The 20,512-nt window shown below is 36.6% G+C and overlaps 1 protein-coding gene across 1 annotated transcript in view; it reads right to left on the bottom strand.

The window, feature by feature from the left end:
- LOC125240566 (aquaporin AQPAe.a) overlaps positions 1-19,863 on the bottom strand; it is a 42,821-nt gene extending 22,958 nt beyond the window's left edge. The window contains exon 1 of the mRNA XM_048148508.1: positions 19,685-19,863. The gene's annotated coding sequence lies outside the window, so the exon portion shown is untranslated. The remainder of the gene's footprint in view (positions 1-19,684) is intronic.
- Positions 19,864-20,512: the final 649 nt, after the last annotated feature.

Raw genomic sequence — 20,512 nt, 5'->3', positions numbered from 1 at the left:
TTAAAAACTCTAAAATTATGCTACGAAAGAAATGCTTCTAACTTATTGAATGTGTACCTACTCTCGGACCTGCTCACGTCCCCTGAATCATCCCATCCATCCAAACAAAAACAACCATAAAAAAATGTCCAGAACACGTTGCATTAGAGACGGTAATTGTTTATTTAAAATGTTATTTAAATTTTCATTTGAACTTCCTTGATTGCACAATTAAACGCTAGCGTGTGTTTATAATACATTTGCGTATCGCGTACCGTGTGCTGAATTTAATTTGCCCGTGAACATCAAAATGACACACACGTTACGAAGTTTGTAATGTGTGGACATTACATAATTTACGTCTCTGAGGAATTTGACCATACTGTAACAGTGGAACCTCGATAATACTAAGTGTTTAAAATCGCCAAAAACATGTCATAAAGTTTTGCAACTTGTTTTGTAGTAGTTCAGAATAAATTAATTCAGAGGGAATCGGACTAACCCAACGAGACTTAATTATTTTCCCTTCGGGGTTGAAAACAGATATTGTCCTTACTGGCCGTGCCAGTTCTTTTGATTCCACAGGTTGAAGGAAACAGTCAATCATATTTACTAGATAGGTAGGTACGTTCTCTAAGTCTCTACAACGATGCAACCGAGAAGCAAAACTAGAGGATAAAAATTACTTAGAAGCTACAGGTATATTTATTCATAGCGTAGGCACAATTATTTCTATGTTTTCCTATGACTTAAGAAGCAGGGTCAGTGATCTCTTGATAATTACACGTTACGCTCCTTTTTTATTTTTTCAAAGGGAGATACAAGTTTTAAGATGTTATCAAAACTTGTTTGACTCAACGCTATGCTCGCACCAGTACGTTTATGTTTTTCTGTTGTTACCTTTAAGTTTAGTCGGAATTATTAATTAATTTATTATACACAACGAACGCAGTTAGGACAAAATGTATAAACAATTGTAAATTAAGTAATGGTATCCTACGAGTCGGGCTGATTCTACGGCGTATATTAAACTTGGGAAAAACGAGCTGCAAATGAACGGAGGACGTATGATCATGCACACTTCTGCACCTAGTTATTAAAATCGGTAGGCACTACACTATGGTTGCATTAAACGATTATGACTATGACTATGAAAAGTTATATGAAGCACCAGCGTGGGCTAAATCTAGGACGCTGGATAACAGCTCCGACCACGTGCCCGTAATTCTTGCAGTCATAACTGTAGTCTATAACAAACGTTTATGATTTGTGTACGGAACGCGACTGTTGACGCCACTGCAAGCCTTGACTAGGTCGTAATGATGCACAGATCCAGTGACAACGTGCCAACAAATAGATTATAACTTTATGAGCAGGGGATCAATTTTTGAATTTCGAACGCACGAATTCGCCGTTCGAAAGTCTGTGGAAAACGACGTAATGCTATTTTTGAAAAAGGACGGCTAGTAATTTTAAAACCAGGGGGCCGATTTTTGAATCTCACTTTCACTAAAATACCGGTTGAAAACGGTGACTTGCCTATTATTTTCAGTCACAATTTTCTGAATTCGAATGCGTGAGACTCAAAAATCGGCCCCCAGTGGTAATGACCACTCGTTTTCGATTCTGTTAGTAGAATTTAAATCGCTAGTAGTGGAGATATTATTGAACGAATTTCACGAAATCGAATGGTCGAGATTCTAAAATACGCCCCCTGAGCGGGATAACGGTAGGGTTGCTAAAACGTTTTAATTGTTACGTACATTTCTCAGGACGACTGAAGGCTATTATCCTATAATATTCATATTTACCAATATCAGCCATCAGTATTTACTATTTACCTACATCTTAACATCCATGCTTGTCTTGTAATTAAATGCAATCTACGCATTTAGGTAACTTTATGCTAGCTAATGGCGGAACTAGGTAAAAGTCCGTAGGTAAATTGAGGAAAATACATACTACTTCCTAAAAATAAATTATATTTGGAATCTACACTACACTTTGTTGACCTTTATAAACACAGATATTAAGTGTAACCCCGGACAACTTCATAGTCTTCATACATAATTTCATTATGTACAATAAATAAGTATAGTAACTTTTAGTATAAACCTAAAAGATAAACAATATCGAAAATCTTATGTAAATATTTTGGGGTTGGACCAAGAAAATAATCAATTTCCATAGATATTATATCAATAACATACCAGTTAAGTTTTTAATTGATGCCCTATTTGTATGTGTTTGGTTATACAGAGTGGGGCCTGTAACAAAGGCGAAGAATTGAACTGTAGGCTCTTCTCCTTATACTGATCAACATTTGTTAAGTGACTTTTAAAAATTATGAAGTCTTTAAATTTTTAATTTTTTATACAAAATAAATATTAGCTTCAATGTACGCCATTATTGTTGTCATTGACGTTGTCTGTCACACTTTAGACTTAAGGCTGCTTTCAAAAAAAACGTCAAAAGAATGTAAAATTGATAGTTTTAGTCGGTGAAATACTACACTTTCCGTTATCCAATAGATTTATTTAATTCAAGTTCCAGTTAGAGCATCTTATTATCTTGATTTTTATAAGACTGGATTTTTGAAAACTAACTCATTAAATTAATAATGAATTTTTCTCTAATGCACGTTTAGAAAAACGCACGTATAGAGCTGAATCAGTCGATCTTATTTGTAAAATTTGGACAATTTTGAATATTAAAACGGGTAAATTTATAATTCGTATATCCTGTACCACAATCATTTCAGACTAGATTTTTATTTTAAGTTTTTGAAAAAGAGTAAACTAGCCTAAGGCGAATTCAATTTTTTCAGAAATTACCTAAAATTAAGTGACAATTTCTTTGAAAATCTACATCACATCGAAGTAAGTTTTGTACTAAATTAATCTGCAACGTTTACTTAAATTGCTGTTATGCCTTAGTGATTATAAATTGCTATTATTGATTTTTGCCAATTTTTTGAAAAAGAGCCTTAATTTGATACCAGAATCGAGCGCTCGCAATACATTTTTACACTCCCTTAACAGAAAATACATTACTTTCTTTCAAGGGTGATAAAAATCAAAATACAAGTTATTTTTAAAAGTCGCCGAACAAATGTTGATCAGTATAAGGAGAATAGCCTAGAGTTTAATTCTTCGCCTTTGTTACAGGCCCCAATCTCTATATTTTTGTTATTTTTTTTTAAATACGTATTCAATCTTTGTCACATTACTAGTATCAAAGACTTATATAACTCCGTATAGACCGATAAAGTCTAAGAAAAAAACGTACCTCAAAACCATACAGAAAAAGGTACGGTGAGCTAGATGGCGATACACCTTTGGGGTACGCTCGGCTAGATGGCGCTAATATTAATATTTGACATTTTAACACATATAAAGCTAAGAATATGGGCCAAATTGTCAAAACGGAGGTTCAAAAGTTTTAAGCCTGTGTCGAGAGATGGCAGTCTATGCACAGTATGTATGTACCTTAACCGCTACCTATACCTACCTACAACTACATAATGTAGGTACATACGTATTTGCAAAAATGTCATGCATTAAGATCAACTACTATTTGGTTTATAATACAACCACAACTTCCAAGTGATTAGTATAACTTTATTATAGGCCAAGATAGATAGCACGCTCGCTGATAATCAGATTATTATTGAATTATATCGGTTGCAGTTGAATGAATCCCTCCCTACTGTACACGGTAGTGCTTTATCCAACATGACGCAAGTAGTCTTCGGGGATAGGATACGTGGTAACGGATCCTTGATTTGCAACGTCCCAAAGGGCAGTGTTGACTCAACGTGTTACTGTCAGCCTTCGTGACTCCATAATTGACAGATGCGCAGTGCCAGCGGCCTTTACCTGCATGCAATCATTACCCACTGCTGTAGCGAGAATTATTAATTAATTATTCATTACAGTGTAGACCTGGTGAAACTCATGCAGCCTGCGAGGCCTTATGACATGCACCGGACACATCGAGCGAATAGGAAATGATACAATCATTAATGCCAAAGGCATGCAATAATTGCATATAAATGGAAAATACATGTAACGCGGGTTAATCTAAAGTTTCCACGAAGGTTACACTTAGTCATAAAAATGACCATGCTCTGCAAGAATATTACTAGAAATACTAGAATCAAATAGCAATAACATAATTTAATTATATTAAACCAGCCGTTTATTGTAATTATGCAGTCTGAAATAAATATTCAAATGAAATTAAACCACTTGTTTTCGTTTGTAATAACTAACATTTATGTCCGAAATATTAATAAAGACACGTTACGTAGTTAAGCTTTTCGTATTTAAATGAGTTGTTAGGTACAGATACTGCGGAAGTATGTAAATATTTTTGTAGGAACAACCAAGCAAGTTTCTATCCATAAGTATGTGTAGGTAGGTATAAACATTTTGTTCAGACTACGGAACTGTAATTCACTAACTACCTATACTTATTGCATACCTAAAACCCATTATAGGACACTTTTATTCTTACTATAAGATTTATCCCAATTGTTTTACACAGTAACGTTGTCCTATTTAAATAATGTGTCTAGTGACTGATACGACAGAGATAGGAAACTAGAAATGGCATGTGGAAATAAGGTAATGGGCTGCTTCCCTAGGAGGAGGCGCGGGCGGCGGACCGGATAGTAAGATCATGCTTCCAAAAATAGAACCGAAGTGTCATGCTTAAAGAAAGGAGGATTTAATTTAAACATGCATTCATGCACAGTTGAGGATATTGACCGAAGTTGCGCTAACGGAGATTGTGAATTGAATCTCAAGTACCTCACGAGTTGCTTTCATTGAGTGTCATGCCGATTGCTTCGCTGTTTCTTTGAAAGTACGAGTAGGTACACAAAAATGGTATCATAATATATAATACAGAAAATAACGCATGTATTCCCAAAATAGGTTCATAAACAATTATAAAACACATGAAACTGCTCAAGTAACAGTGCCACTCTTAGTAATTAACTCTTAGTAATTACTCATAGTGTTGTGTTCCTGCCGGTGAGTAAGGCTGCCAGAGCTCAACGAGGGTGCGGTGTGCTGGTGACGGAGGGACCTACAGAACTAACTTGTTTCGTCTATTGAGTCGTCGGCAACCCGAACCCTCCTTGGAACTTGTACGCTCCTTTTTGCTGTGTACTTAACACAGCAAAAGGGAGTGTACAAGTTTCTAATGAGTTGGCAACGCGCATGTGACACTCCTTGAGTTGCAGGCGTCCATATGTTACGGTGACCGCTTTCCATCAGGCGGACCGTGCTTGTTTGCCACCGACGTAGTATAAAAAAAATTAAGGTTTGAAAGTAAGTGAGAAATTGTGAAATTGCTGTGACAGATTGCTGTCCCGTCGCCCACAGAACAATTTAACCCATATCCACAGTAGACCGACACCCACAGGAGGAAAGGAGGTACCAACACCTAATAATGAACACGACCGGTCTGGCATTACATGTCAATCGAAAGGCAGTCTGGCTCTCTTGACCCACTTCAGAACGACAGGGATAGCTACGATACGCTGACGAAGCGTAAGTGATTGTGACGCTGGCTAGGTAGGTATTGGTACCCGAGGAAGAATGATGAGGTCGTTAAGATATTAATTTTATAGAATGGTGGACGTTTTGTTTCCGCGTAGTGTCTCACGCAGGATCCTGGGGCTGGCACGCCGTGGCACGACATCGACAGAGCTATGCTCTCAGCTCCTCGTCACGACATGCTCAAAACTCAATTCCAAATTACGATTCACTCGAATCGAAAGCAAATATAAATAAATATGTATAAGCTACTTGACTAACGCCGCTCACGATTTCGCATGTTTTTTTTTTTTTATGAAATAGGCAGCAAACGAGCAGACGAGCCGCCCGATGGTAAGCAGTCATCGCCGCCCATGGACATAAGCAACATCAGGGGAGCCACTTATGCGTTGTCGACCTTTGAGAACCCTAAATACCTGCTTCTTGAAGAACCCCATGTCATAGCGCAAGGGAAACACCTCAGAAGGAAGCTCATTCCACAACTTGCACGTTCTGGGCAAAAACAAGCGGGAGGCCCGTTTGTTCTTAGTTTGCCACGTGTTGAGAAAGGGAGGATGGTTATGCTATAGGTAACTATGTATAAGTAGGAGGATGCGTGCAATACTGGGCACTCATACGGCGCGGCGCCTCGGCTTTTGCGTCACACCAAAATGAAAAGGAACAGTCGGGTTCATAAATATGTGTACATTTTTTCATCTTATTGCGACCAGATAAGGTGAAGAAATGTACACATATTTATGAACTCGATTGAACCTGATTAAATCATTAACCAAAACCGTATCTTATACTTTTAAACGAGCAATTCTTGTATATTTATTTATTTATTTATTTATTTATTTATATATATATTTATTTACACTGACGATCTCGGAAACCGCTCTAACGATTTCGCAGAAATTTGTTATGTGGGGGTTTTTGGGGGTGAAAAATCGGTCTAACTTATCCTTAGGTCCCGGAAAACGCGAATTTTCGAGTTTTCATGCGTTTTTCTTCGCGCGCCATCTCGTGTGCAGTAGTTGTACTGTTAAGACAGAATTCTTTCGGTCGATGTAAGTACTATTTATTGCAAACACTAGATGGCGACACAGGTCAAGGCTAAAACGAATAGAAAATACACTATTTGAGTTTTTGTGGCGAAATGCGCGCCATCTCGTGTGGAGTAGTTGTGTTGTTAAGGATGAGAATTCTTTCGCTCGATGTAGGTACTATTCATTTTTGAACTAGATGGCGACACATGTCAAGGATACGAAACAGAACCGAGCGAAGCTCGGTTGCCCAGATATTATGAATAATGTGATACCTCCTTGGTAGGGATACCTATTGTTGTACAGTCAACTTCAGTAGTAGGCAGTAGCGGATGAAACAACGCACCAGAAGTATCCGATATCCTGAATATATTTTCTAAATATAGATTACTACCTTTTGCCTGCGGCTTCGCTCGCGTTAGAAAGAGACAAAAAATAGCCTATGTCACTCTCCATCCCTTCAACTATCTCCACTTAAAAAATCACGTCAATTCATCGCTCCGTTTGCCGTGAAAGACGGACAAACAAACAGACACACACACACACACCCTTTCCCATTTACAATATTAGTATGGATAACTGTACAGTTTGCGGTCAGAAATGTCAAAGTATTAGGTATTCTTTTTTCGATGTGAAGACATACCTAAATCTGTTTTTGTTGATCGAACTTTTGACTACTAATATAAATATCAACTTATTAAAAATATATTAACTTTAACAAACTTCGATGTTTGACGTGCAATAAAGTTTATTTTTTAACCGACTTCTAAAAACTTTTTATAAATACAATATAATTGAATTCTAACAATCCAAACCTAATAACGTAAAACATAAAGCTATAGAGATTACAGAGTGATCAAAGATCCATTTTCCATCCCATCCCGCGAGAGCTATTATCTCGGACAATGCGCCCTGCGGCTACGTTGGAATACTACAATAGTTAAAAAACATAATTGAGAGTATCGGAATTCCACGTCATTAAAGATGTACTAGCGTCACATTGTAATCTTGATGATGTATTTATAAAGTTAAAAAAGATTTCACCCTTAAGTCCGTAGTGGAATCAAACTTTCCATCACACATGCCTATTATAATATAAACTCAACGCAAATAATTTATTTAACTTGTAAAACTAAACGATTTACGAGTGAAATAAATTCCCCTTTGCTTGTATAATTAACAAAAGCAATTAATATAATGATACGTAAGTAGGTACAGTCACCGGCATAAATATGTGATGATTTCTATACCTTGACACATTAACGTCTTGTTTGAAATGTCATACGAAATTGTCAAACGATTTAAAGCGACAAGGTGACTGTACCTTACTCGTATATGGCAGTACCTAATTGATTAAAAATTATGATCTAAGTATGTACCTTTTATCCTACAATTACATAGTAAAGTAAACTACGAAGGTGGGATTATTTCGAGGCGTTTAATTAAGTCCGCAACGAAAAAAACTTTTCATCGCAAGATTTTTCAGTGGAAGTATACTTAAGGTATAGCAAATATACTCGTAATAAAACAAAACGATTTACGAGTTAAATAAATTATTCAACTTTGCATTTATAATAAATAAATGGTAGTTAAGTCTATGCCAGTAATTGATTTAAAATTACAATCTATGTTTATCCTACATTCATATAAAACTTAAAAGACGAAGGTGGATGAGATTCTTCCGAGTGTTCTGAGGTGTTTAATTTAGACTTGCTTGCACTTTGCACGTACAGTCAACCAATTTGACTTATAGGCCACTGTAGAACCTTTGCAGAGTAAACGTCAATGTTACTTCTTATGGCAAATAGAACACGGTTTAAATGAGACAGGGTTCTAGAGTGGCCTTGGATTCAAATTGGTTGACTGTACTGTACATATTGAAACTTTTGACCCCAATCGTTTCATTCACGCAGACGCGTGTCCAGTGTGCGTAGCGTAGCCGAATGCACACACGCTCACGATGATATCTCTTTCGTAGCTATATATCTCTATCGCTCTTGCGTATTGGCGTTACAGAGCCAAACTACCTTTCGCGGCGTTTCGTTTTCGTTTCGCGTCGCGGCCATGCGGCTACGGGGCCAGTTTAGATTTGACTAATCCGTGCGTCATCATACATGATACAATCTATAACAATAAATGACAACGATAATAATTTACCACTTGACAAGCGGTAAACCTGTAAAACGGAATATTATTTACGACAACCGAACGCGCGACACTACACTACACACTCAAGTGTTTCAGTCGGCTTAGCGAAATGAGATGGAAATCTGATTCTTTGCGCACCGCTTACAACCTTGCTCGTGACAAGTGGACTCAGTTATTTCTTATCGATTTACATAACACTGCATACTTCGACTATGTAATTACTCAATCCAATACATATTTGTTCTGTGAGAGTGTTTATGGTAGGTACCTAAATATGCTCAAAATATCAAAACCTACAAAGTAATATTTTCTCGAAAGAATGACCACTTTACCCACTATGTGATGCAAACTGAAAAATATGGGTAAATTAAAACCTCGTAATTGTTGAAGGTTATTCGATTTTAGCCTGTGGGTAACTTAAGTATATCCACTCTAAGGCACATCGGTGTAGCTTAATGGTAAAATATAATTCACCTATTAGTGGCGTAGGTAGAGATGTATGAGTACACCGGCCGAACTTGAAGCCCACAGTGTCAATTATCCGAAGCTTTTTTGTTTCTTAAGCATAGAATGATCACGCACCGACATAATTGTATCCCAGAACCGAAGAGGAAAACAACGGGGTTACGCTCTGGAGAGTCCATGACTCAGTTATTTTCGAAAAAAAAATCTGTGGTGTATCGTTTCGTCCAAATGGGCCGGATAAGAAAAGGACGGAGCACAAATTCGACTTCCATTAATTTTTTTTTGTCCGGCAGACACGCTTTCTAAGCACAATGGTGGAGCCTACTTATAGGAATGGTACGCCCACCTTTTGACTGGAGTTTCCCACTTGAGATTTTACATCGATAAGATAGGATGATGTGTGATTAATTACAGTCTGACCCGAGGTTACGGTATCAAAATTAAAGTTTTAAACTCTGTAGGTACAATAAACTACACGGATCGAAATATAGGAACACATATGTTTTTAACTCATGTGTAAGTTAGATTCGCGAAGTCCGTCTATCCGGCAATTTCTTTTGGGTAAATTCTCTACACGAAAAGTAGGGATGTTATTTTTTATATTAAACCTTTTACAGTCCGGAATAATATTCTTCTAAATAAGAAATTTATTTCCTTCTCCTAGACCATGGGTGGGAAAGTAGATAATTTAAGGAATCCTGCACTAAACTGAGCATGGCCCGACATGGTCTTGGCCGATATTTAAGTGTTATTAGTTTGTGCTTACCCGCTGGGCAATAAAACTTAATGAACATCAGAAGGTACTCGTGATCTGGACGCTGTAAATGATTCAAGATAAATAATTACGCAACAAGACTTAATAGCATACTTATTGCACTTCTGATTCCATTCCACAGAAGCGTACGCGTAGGTACTAATAATAAAAGTCTACTCGTATAAGTTCAGGTTTAGACGATTCCAGCAAGACACTTTGATTTAAATATAGGTCGCTTAATATGAAAATTAAAGATAAAAATGTGTACAAAACGCGAGAACTTAAAGTGTTATAATTATAGATAATCCATTGTCACGAGTGTCACGACCCTTTACTTTCAAGGAGTCGGCGGTGCGCATGTGGCACCTCTAGAATAGCAGATGGCTAAAGCAAGTCGTTTGCCTCCACCTTGCCATAAAAAAATGAGAGAATCGGCATGAATCACTCAAGTGATTAAGTATCGACGCTCTCAGTGGCCAGGCCCCGTAGCCGAATGGCATTTCTCCGACGCCAAACGAAAGCGATACGCCGCTGGCTCTGCCGCGCCAATACGCAAGCGCGATAGAGATAGATATCTACTAGCGCTTCGTTTCGTTTTCGTGAGCGATTGTGCCATTCGGCTAGCCACCCAGGACTTTTTGCTGGGCTCCGCAACTGGTTCCGCTTCCAATGTCAAGGCTGGCTGTCACGATCTCACTCAATAATTGAGTATGACGCAGCGCTACCACGTAATTTTGTAGTTGACCGTCATTTTGACTTTGTGTGTCTTTGTAGATAATAGTCAGAATTTTGGTAACTTCAACTGGCCAAAGGCGTATTTTTTATAAGGAATACGAACTGTAAAAAGTTATACCTAAGTAGGTACTAACAATTTGTTGCGCTTGGAAAATCCTTAGTGCGTTTTCACATTATCCGATCCGATATCGGAAGTAGGAAGGATTTCAAAGGAAAAAAATCAAAGATAAGCGGCGTAAATATATGGGATATCGGTCCGACAACGCACTTTACAATAGTTGATTTATTCCAAGACAAATGCACCACAGTGTTCTTTATAAACGAGTTAGGTGCATTGGGCTAACTTGTACCTAATAATTTATAATATAAATGATTTTGGATTTGTGATTTTTAAATCCAGAAGCATCATATCTTACCTAAGTACCTACTTTAATAATAGATTGTCAACCAAGGGATGAAAGACACTCATTTCTCTCGAGGTAGTTATGCGCTCACGCAGTGAGAGCGCCAATAGTTCAAAACCGAAGCGTACGTTTAATTGGGCGAATAAACTTTTTGACCGACTCAAATCTGTCCGCACATTCTTAACATAGTTGTGAAATTTCACCCTTAAATAATGAATTTTATTGGTATTTTTCACTTTACCCTGTATATTAAAACATAACCCTAACTGTTAAATCCAATAAACTGGAACTTTGTTCATTAGAAGTTCGATTTCTTGGTAACTCCAGAGACATTTTGAGTAACGCCAGAGACACCAAAAATGTCGGTCAAAAAGTTGATTCGCCCTTTTCCCGAGTTAAACACTCATTTTTAACCCCTGACGCAAAAACAACGGGATGTTATAAGTTTGTGTATGTCTGTTTTTCTGTGTGTGTCTGTCTATGGCATCGTAGCTCCCGAACGGATGAACCGAACCGATTTAGTTTTTTTCAGGGTTCCGTACCTCAAAAAGGAAAAACAGAACCCTTATAGGATCACTCGTGCGTCTGTTTCTTTGAAAGCTGAATTAGTCGGGAGTGTTCTTAGCCATTCCATAGTAAGGGATTTTTCAAAGTTTTAATTTTGTGGTTAGGTTATTCATTTAAATCGAGGAAAATAGGTACGAGTATGTATAGTTATATACTAATACAAAACATAGATCGATAAATTTTTAAAGCTTTTATAGTAATTCTTAACTTTATGAAGTTACAGTTTAGGTAAAAGTAAGTACACAACAAATGCATTTGATATCCACCTACACACTTTTTAGAACAACAACGATCCATTTTTAACCCCCGACGCCGATCACACCTGATGGTAAGTGATGATGCGTTCTACGATGCTTTTAGTTGAATATTATTAGCCAACTTCAAAATAACTCTGTTACAGAAATTATTTCAATGAACCGTAGATATCTAAATAGATATGTATTGAAATGTCTAATATATCTCAACTCCCCTTTATTACTGTTTATAGGATAAAGTAAAGACAGACGTGTCTTTCACGGAGCGTTTATCTACTTATGTGCCTAACTAATGCAGGTTTTAGTATGTACAGTCAAGTCTAAAAATAAGGGCGGCAAAAGTTCAAAAATATATACCATAGAACTTAATTCGTCGACATATTTTTGAGCAACTTTTGTTTTGTATTTTACACTTGACTGTACTATGAGGTATATTCCTCATAAGTTCTCTGAATAAATAGGTACTTAATACCTATGTTCATCCATCTTGCGTGATCTGCACTAATTATCACTTAGATGTCATGAGATCATTAGCTTTTTATGACTACGTTTGTTTTATGCACAGTAATTCTCATTATTATCTAGGTACTAATTCAAACATGAGTAAGGTCAGTGTGGGGAAGACCGTCTACCCGGAAAGACCGTCTATTGACTATAACTTTTGTGTTTATATATCTACGCCTCTCACACCTCCGAAGGTATACCAGTTTTTCATCCTCAAGCCATTGGTCTTACACTAGTTAACAATAATCTTGATTTGTGTTTCGAACTCGAACACCGAGTTCAACATGGTTCCGCAAAAAATTAAAATAAAATAGAAGCAGTCGGAATATTTGTATATTGTATATGTAACGTAGACATTTAATAACCGTTCTTTCTGACTAATACTATTAATCTACTCAAAACGCGCTCAATTTCTAGTTTTATGTTCTGAAATATGTAACTTAGAAATTGTGCCTACTCAGAAAGTCCGGCATAAAAGAGAAAGGCAAGACCGGCATATGATAAACAAGGAGTTGCCAACCTTTTTTAGGCTTTATTGGAAATAAGTCTAGTGTAAACGATATCAATAAGTATGTAAGTACGTTTTTGGCTTATGGTAGTTGTACCGTTTTTGATTTTAACTTCGAAACACAGTTTTGGTAATGTTTTGTATGGTGTTACTAAAATCATTCGAAAGTATTAAGTAAAAATAAAATATATGTGACATGGTTGTGAAGAATGATAAGAGGTGAACAGAAGTAAGATTACACTGCATTATTCATCATCATATTTAAGTTGGTAGAATTATCATAAGTTCTACTCGTTTTTTATTATTTTTGTTATGTAGATTGTGCAAAATGCGGCGACAAATATTTCAAAAGAGAGTAGGGTTTCAAGTTGGTAATTATTTTTATAATCAGCATTACCCAACACCCAACTGAGACCGTATAAGTACCCTTAAAAACGGTTTCGACCGACTATTCGGCTACCCGACCCTTAATTGACATTGCTGACTATCACTTTAACACAAAAGTCGTCATGGGTGTCATCAAATACGTTTTCGGGGGTGCTGATTTAAAAATTAAACACCACTTTGGAATCTGACATTGCTAACTGTAACTTTGACACAAAAGTGGTCATGGGTGTGGTCAAACAGGTTCTCGGGGGTGCTGATTCCAATAACCATTACAGCCAAAAAACTGTTTGATGACACCCATGAAAACTTTTAAGTCAATGTGACAGTCAACTATGTCAAATTCTAAATTTATCATTAATTTAGGAATCAGCACCCCCGCAAACGTACAGGTCGATTCACGAAAGCTGGCACGAATGAAATAAACGAAACTTTGATTGTGTGAGTGACACCTGTATTGGTATACAGTCGTAACTGTCAAGAGCCACCATTTTATTGGTTAATCTGTCACACACATGCATATTTTCATTCAAACATTCGTTCCATTCGTGCCAGCTCTTGTGAATTGACCTGTATTTGACGACACACCAGACGACTTTTGTGTCAAAGTGACAGTCAGTAATATCAGATTCCAAATTGGTCATTAATTTTGAAATCAGCACCCCTGAAAACATATTTGATAATGTCTGGGACATTGCTAAGAAATGTTACCAAACTATTTCACGTACCTAATATCCTATTACCTTTACTTAATATCCAAGTTTCAAAAACAAATAAGTAGTTGGATTTATATGAGCCTATCGTGACTAAATTGGACCTGAAAAGAAAAGGTTATGAACCCCATTTACGGGACATATGCCGGTCTTGCCTTATAAATGGAAAAATGCTTATATGTTTAAAATTTCAACGTTATTTTATTAATTATCTAGCACATTCTGCCCTGTTATTACCTAAAATAACAATGATCATGGTTTTAGAACCTAGTCTCATATGAAATTACGCGACAACAAGCACTAGACGGTCTTCCCGTGAGTACTAGACGGTCTTCCCGTGAGTACCGCGGGGGGACGGTCAACCCGCCGAGCCTTAAAAAATGTGATTATTATCACTTAAAATTACCATATTTCGCCAAAATATTATAAAATCTTTGTAAAATATAATATTTGCTATCCCATAGGACCATGCGCATTACGCCAGACTACATTAATTATAGAGTTTTATCCACTCAAACTTTATTTCAAATAAACTATGCCGGTCTTGCCCGCACTGACCTTAACTAAATCGTTTGATGCTATTATTCCTTAATTAATTTGTAACACGAATGTAAATATACCTAAAATAAACAGTATATTTAAAGCAATGTGATCATGATCATTTGATCAATCAACGCACAGATATTTCTGGCGATAAGCTATTACGCAAATGAGCAGGAAATGAGTGTAGGTTACAATGGTGTATTTTTCTTATTGTTCGTGAGTGATAAATTACAGGGGTTCAAGGACGGCCTAATAAAATACCTAAATGGAAAAGCGGCGCTAACATCGCCGGAAGTCCGGTCCGCATTTCCATATCGTATTTCACGGCTCCGACCGCCCGCCCGCCTTGGCTGCAGATTTAATATTACTATGTATTACGTAATTTTTGCACAGTTTGGGGTTATTTATAAGAACAACCTTTCGCGCTCTCGCTAGAACTGAAATGTTATGTTAAATATTTGCACGAAAACCTAAGTCATCAGTCATTTTTAAGAATGTGGTTATGTAACTGAAACATTTTACTTGTTTATCATGTAATCCAATCCCATTATTATACTATGAATTTATTTATCAGAGGTCTCATAGGAGGTAGCGACGAAAATGTAATAAATACCTAAGTTTTTCCATAATTTAAGCTTTCAAGGTGGAATTTAAGCTTTCAATATGAAAATACAGATCCCATGACTGACGTTAAATAAATATTTCCAGAAGGTCCAAGAAAATATGCCTTATCTTGAATGGCTCGTAGCTACATCGTTCAAGTGGCAGTAATTACTATCTAGAGTAAACAGGCCTAATCTTTGTTTAATTGCAAAATATCATCACTCCCGCTAAAAGATATTTTTATGACACGCAGGTGACAACGTCAATCTTACGTCAGGGATACGTTAATCAAGGGAAAAGAAAATTACGCGTCTTTTGTTTGCTACCTTGGACTCTTATCAAAGTTTCAGATAATTGGTTAAGAATACACAACTCGTCATATTTGAAAATACTTAGTTCTTTCTAACGTGAAACATTGAGACAGACATAAAGATAGCGATACTATAGCAAGTCATGTCAGCCGTCCGTGTGATGGGCGACTTGAATACTTCAGATTGGCTACGGCTGTAGTGTTGGGTTATTGGAGCGGTCTTGTTCGTCTCGGTGTAATTGTCATGTAAGGCATATCTACTCAGAAGCCGCCCGCCGTTGCGTGCCAGGGCCAATCGTCACTCCGACGTGAATACTTGCCAGCGGCTACATGACATGTCGCATGGTCATCATTTCTGCATTGTTAATTGATATGAAGACGGATAAATTTTATGGTCTCAACTCAACAATATGGGATTGATAGACCGTCCTGTGGACTGTGTTGATAAAGTATCAAGTATTCAACATACAGTCAGCATATAAAGTCATTATACAAACGTAGAAACAATTATAGATTAGTCTACAACAGACACTTTTGAATACAAACTATTTCATACGTCTCTACTTGGAAAAATATCTCAGATTATCAATTTATCGTAGTCACATACCTATTCTCCACACCTTGTTATTTACACTACACTGTTGATGCTGACTGTACAGGTTTCTAAGTAAATTAATTGAACAAGGATAACTGCGTAGATTGGTTGCATCTTTATGTGAAATGAAATAAAAATGTGACATTTATAATATGGTAGGTATTATTATTCGGACGAGTTGACGGGCATTGTGAGGGGCGGCGTGAACTACTCGTATTCGAGCACACATTGTCTGACCGGGCCGTGGTTCCGGCAGCGGCAGCTCATGGCTGCTCAATTATCATGCTTTGGACACTAAAAATGTAACACCACTGCGATAATTGCAACGAGATTGCCGATATATCTTTTGATTTTCACGTCTCAATGCCAGCCCTAGTTAGGACGCGGCGGAAAGTTTACTTTGCAATTTAAAATAAACAGCCATTTAAGGAAGGCTTGTTGATATGCGAGGTTCATATATCTGTCCTGTAGATCATGGTTAATGAAGTCTAAGAAATAGTCATTTCATATCACTCACATAATATGTGAGAGAGACAAAAGCCTTACATACATATATTCAGTACGGAGCCAACGTATTTCATTGGTTAGGCACCCTGAATAAACAAAAAGGTGCCTATAAAAAAGTGCTGCAGTTATTTTTTTATCCCTTTTGTTTGAAAAGTTGAATTAACCTTGAATGAGTTTTATGACCATTTTTACCACTGCGTCGACGCTTAATGATATATGTAGTTTAAGGCAGGTAAACTGGTGTATCAGTTTAATCAATCTCGACAATAACGTTAAGGATATAAAAGCTAAACTAATTAAACATGCGGTCATGGTAATGTCGCACCATGATCAGTAGTTAGGTCAGAAATTTAAGAGGAAAGAGAACAGCCGCTTTTTATACAAAGTAGTCACCACTTTCCTCTCTGAAAATTGACATAACACTTATCTGAGATATTAGATTCGTACACAGCGCCGGCCCAATGCCTTTATGTTTGGCCTTTTTTAGTTTTAGTAGCAAAAATAAGCTTCATACAAAGTTTTGAAGGCTCGTAGGAATGTATATAAGATAAATTAATAATAATGAACTTGTTTGTGGTTTAGAAACAACCAATTGTACAATCATGTTTTCATGTATATCCAAAGAAGGTAATCGCGCGGGTTTCCGTATGAAAGGGTTTTATGTTAAGTAAGGACCTAGGTGCAATTACCGGCAAGCATAGCCACTGTGAGCGTTTTACACGACTGCCCAAAAAAAAGTGTATACTTATTTACAAATTTTGTCTTTGTATTTATGGAATTTTGTTCTCGAAACCCTAAAACAGTTGTCCACCACTATCCACGGGCCTCTTAAAAGACCGCCCAATAAAAGGCAAGTAGGTATGGGATGGATACGAGTAGGTAGGTACTCCGTTTTGTTTTGTCTATGTGGTGAAACTGAATTTAGTAACGGGAAAAATATAAACATAAGTATGAATAGTGTCCCTCGGGAGAACAAGTGGAAATTAATGATATCCTATTTGTTCACGCCAGGGACAAGTAGATTAATTCTGCCGAAGGGTCCGGCCTCGCGCTCATGACGCATTTTCACATAATAAGGAAAATTAATTATTACACATTAACAACAACACGTAACGTGTATTTTTAGGTAGTGTCAGCGACGGTTTTAAAATTTAGAGTAGGTACCTAAATAGGGGGAACTTATAAAGTTTAGCGCTATGGCTATGACTACCAGCATAATTATGCCAAGCAGAAAATTAACGCGATGGCGATTGTTAATATGACTTTGAGTGAATAGAAAATTTTTTTACATATCTTGTCTCTGATTTGTACTCAAATATTTCTGTTTGATAATGGAAAGGATAAAAATAAACATTCGCGTAATAGCCAATTCTTTTAAAGATGAAATAAACTTAATGACGTTCATACCTTACAATACCTAAATAAGTTCCGTTGTATTGCGTGGTTTATTATAATAATACATTATATGTACAAGTAAATATGTATATTATCCGAGCATTATTATGTGACAGATAAAAAAAATTGTGCATGCAGTGTGACTAATGAGGATACCTGCTTATTTTTTTCCTATCCCACAATCGTTAGATAGCTCGATAGGTAGAAGTCGTGTCTCGTATATTAAGTAATTGTAGTTTTCACATAGTCTGATACCTACCCTTTTTGATGCCAGATAAGACGTCAATAAAAAAAAACAATAGTTATTTTTAATTTTTATTACATTAACGCAAAAATTTGAAAGACTTGATGGCATTGGGCATTATCTAGTACTGAGTAGCAACAGTAGTCCAACATCCGAGCATGAATCGCATGATTATCGGATCAGACAATGTGATAACGCTTTAAGGGTCAAATAAAAAATGTGTTCGCGAGATTGCAGAACGATAATCTTAATGGCCCCTGTACACACATGGCCAACGGTTCCACCAGCCCTTTGTGAAACCCCTTGGCCAAGATAAGAGCCGCTGTTTACACATTGGCGAACCAATCACTTGGCATTGGCTCTTCATGAAAGATGGACGTGTAATGAAAAAATCTAGGAAATTCTTGGTCATAGACGTTGTCAGAAAAAAAATATTAAAAAATAATAACCCCGTAGTAAAATTAAATTATTTGCAATATTAACAATTTTTTGAATATTCTGATAAGAACATTTATCTTTTTTAGGAAATACATTAAACATTTGCAAGGTTATTTTATTTCCTAAAATCTACACTATTATTGGCATAGATAAACTTATTATTTTCGTAAATATATCACTACTGTCCTCTCTGACGGCTGACGACCAACTGAATGAAGCGCCAACGTGTAAACGCAGTTGGCCATTGGCGCCAAGATCCTTTGATGTGTGGACAAAAAACCGACACGAATCGGTTGGCCGGCAAGCGCAAGCGCCAACTGCCAACTTACGGCCAAGTAGCCCTCTACACACATGGCCAAGGGGGTTGGTGGAACTGTTGGCCATGTGTGTACAGCGGCCATTATAAATTTCGCGTTAAATGCTTCTTAACATCGTAAGGGCCAACAGGTCCACTCTTGAGGACTATGGTATTGAAATGGACAGGTGTACTTATTTCTATTAAATAGTTTTAAAAATATATTTTTTGTGACCCGTGAGCTGTGTTGTGAACAATTTGTGGGCCTTACGAAGTCAATTTTAACAAATTTAACCAATGCATTTTAAAGAAAGGAAAGAAAAAGAGAAGTAGCGCCGACTTTAGTACAATTATAATTCTGAATAAGACAAAACTAGATTTTACCATGATATAAAAACTTTTAAATTTGTACTACAAAAAACATTTTTTTTAAAGCTTGCCTTACAATTACTTTAATACTTACTGTTAATTTACGATGTCTATTTTATTTAGTAGGTACTTAACAGGTATGCTCAATCAAAAGATAGAAATAAAAAAAATACTTTGGACTATCATAGCGCAGAGTTATCTTATCTAACCCAATTCACCAATTATATACTGTTTCATTTCGAAATGAATACAAACACTATGAAAACACGAGGCAAGCGGTTTTGATAAGCAGATATTGAAAGAAAAATAATTCTGGATCAAAATTAAAATTATGCTAGTAAGTATGTAAACATAAATGGTAAAGTTTTTTCGACTTACCTAAAACAGGAATAATGAAGTGTCGTTTAAATATCTTTAATTGTCAAGACAAATATGATCACTAAAATATATTTTAACACGTTGCACGTATTAAGTTATTTTTATTGCGTGTATTTATTTAAAAAAGTTGTATTTATGCCTATCCACCCCAACCGATTGTCGCGAGTTTTTGATGTCGTTTGAACGGCACATTTGAAGAAGCCGCGTTATGGGCGATAGCTTTATAATAGTCGATAGTAGCGCCATCCATCGCTAGTTTTAAAAATATAATTGTCTCTTTGATGTTCACGCCATCTATTGTGGAATAGCTGTAATTTCTGTGATACGTTCCTTTTCTCAGAATATGGAATATAGAGGAAAGTGGTTTTGGGGACCATAAACAAAATTAAATCTGTTTCAAATAGGAGCAATTTACTTTATATTCCTTTACAAAAAATTCACTTCGTCTTTCACAAAACGGTAAGATCGTATGGGGTACGATAAAAACATAATTATATTGGCTTGTATGAAAAACTGTTTAGATATTCACCTAGTGCCCCAAGTGGGCTATTGGTGTGTCAATTACTCTTTATAATACTGTTTATGGGGGCCCGCTCCTTGATAATATGTATGTACGATTTTTTCCTTCCAATAGAGGCTTTAATTGAATAAATAATGAAATTTCGTAATTTACGAAAAACTTCTTGGTAGGTAGCTTGGAAATCGCATTGTATTGTTCAAAATGTAAAATAAAGACTTCCTTCATACGTCGATATATAATATACTAGCTTTTGCCCGCGGTTTCACTAGCATTAACTCCTTGCCGTGAAAGACGGACAAACAACTTTC

This window comes from Leguminivora glycinivorella, chromosome Z (assembly GCF_023078275.1).
Source record: "Leguminivora glycinivorella isolate SPB_JAAS2020 chromosome Z, LegGlyc_1.1, whole genome shotgun sequence".
Taxonomy (NCBI): Eukaryota; Metazoa; Arthropoda; class Insecta; order Lepidoptera; family Tortricidae; genus Leguminivora; species Leguminivora glycinivorella.
The sequence above is the reverse complement of the archived record's forward strand: the minus strand, read 5'-3'. Positions and strand labels throughout refer to the sequence as shown.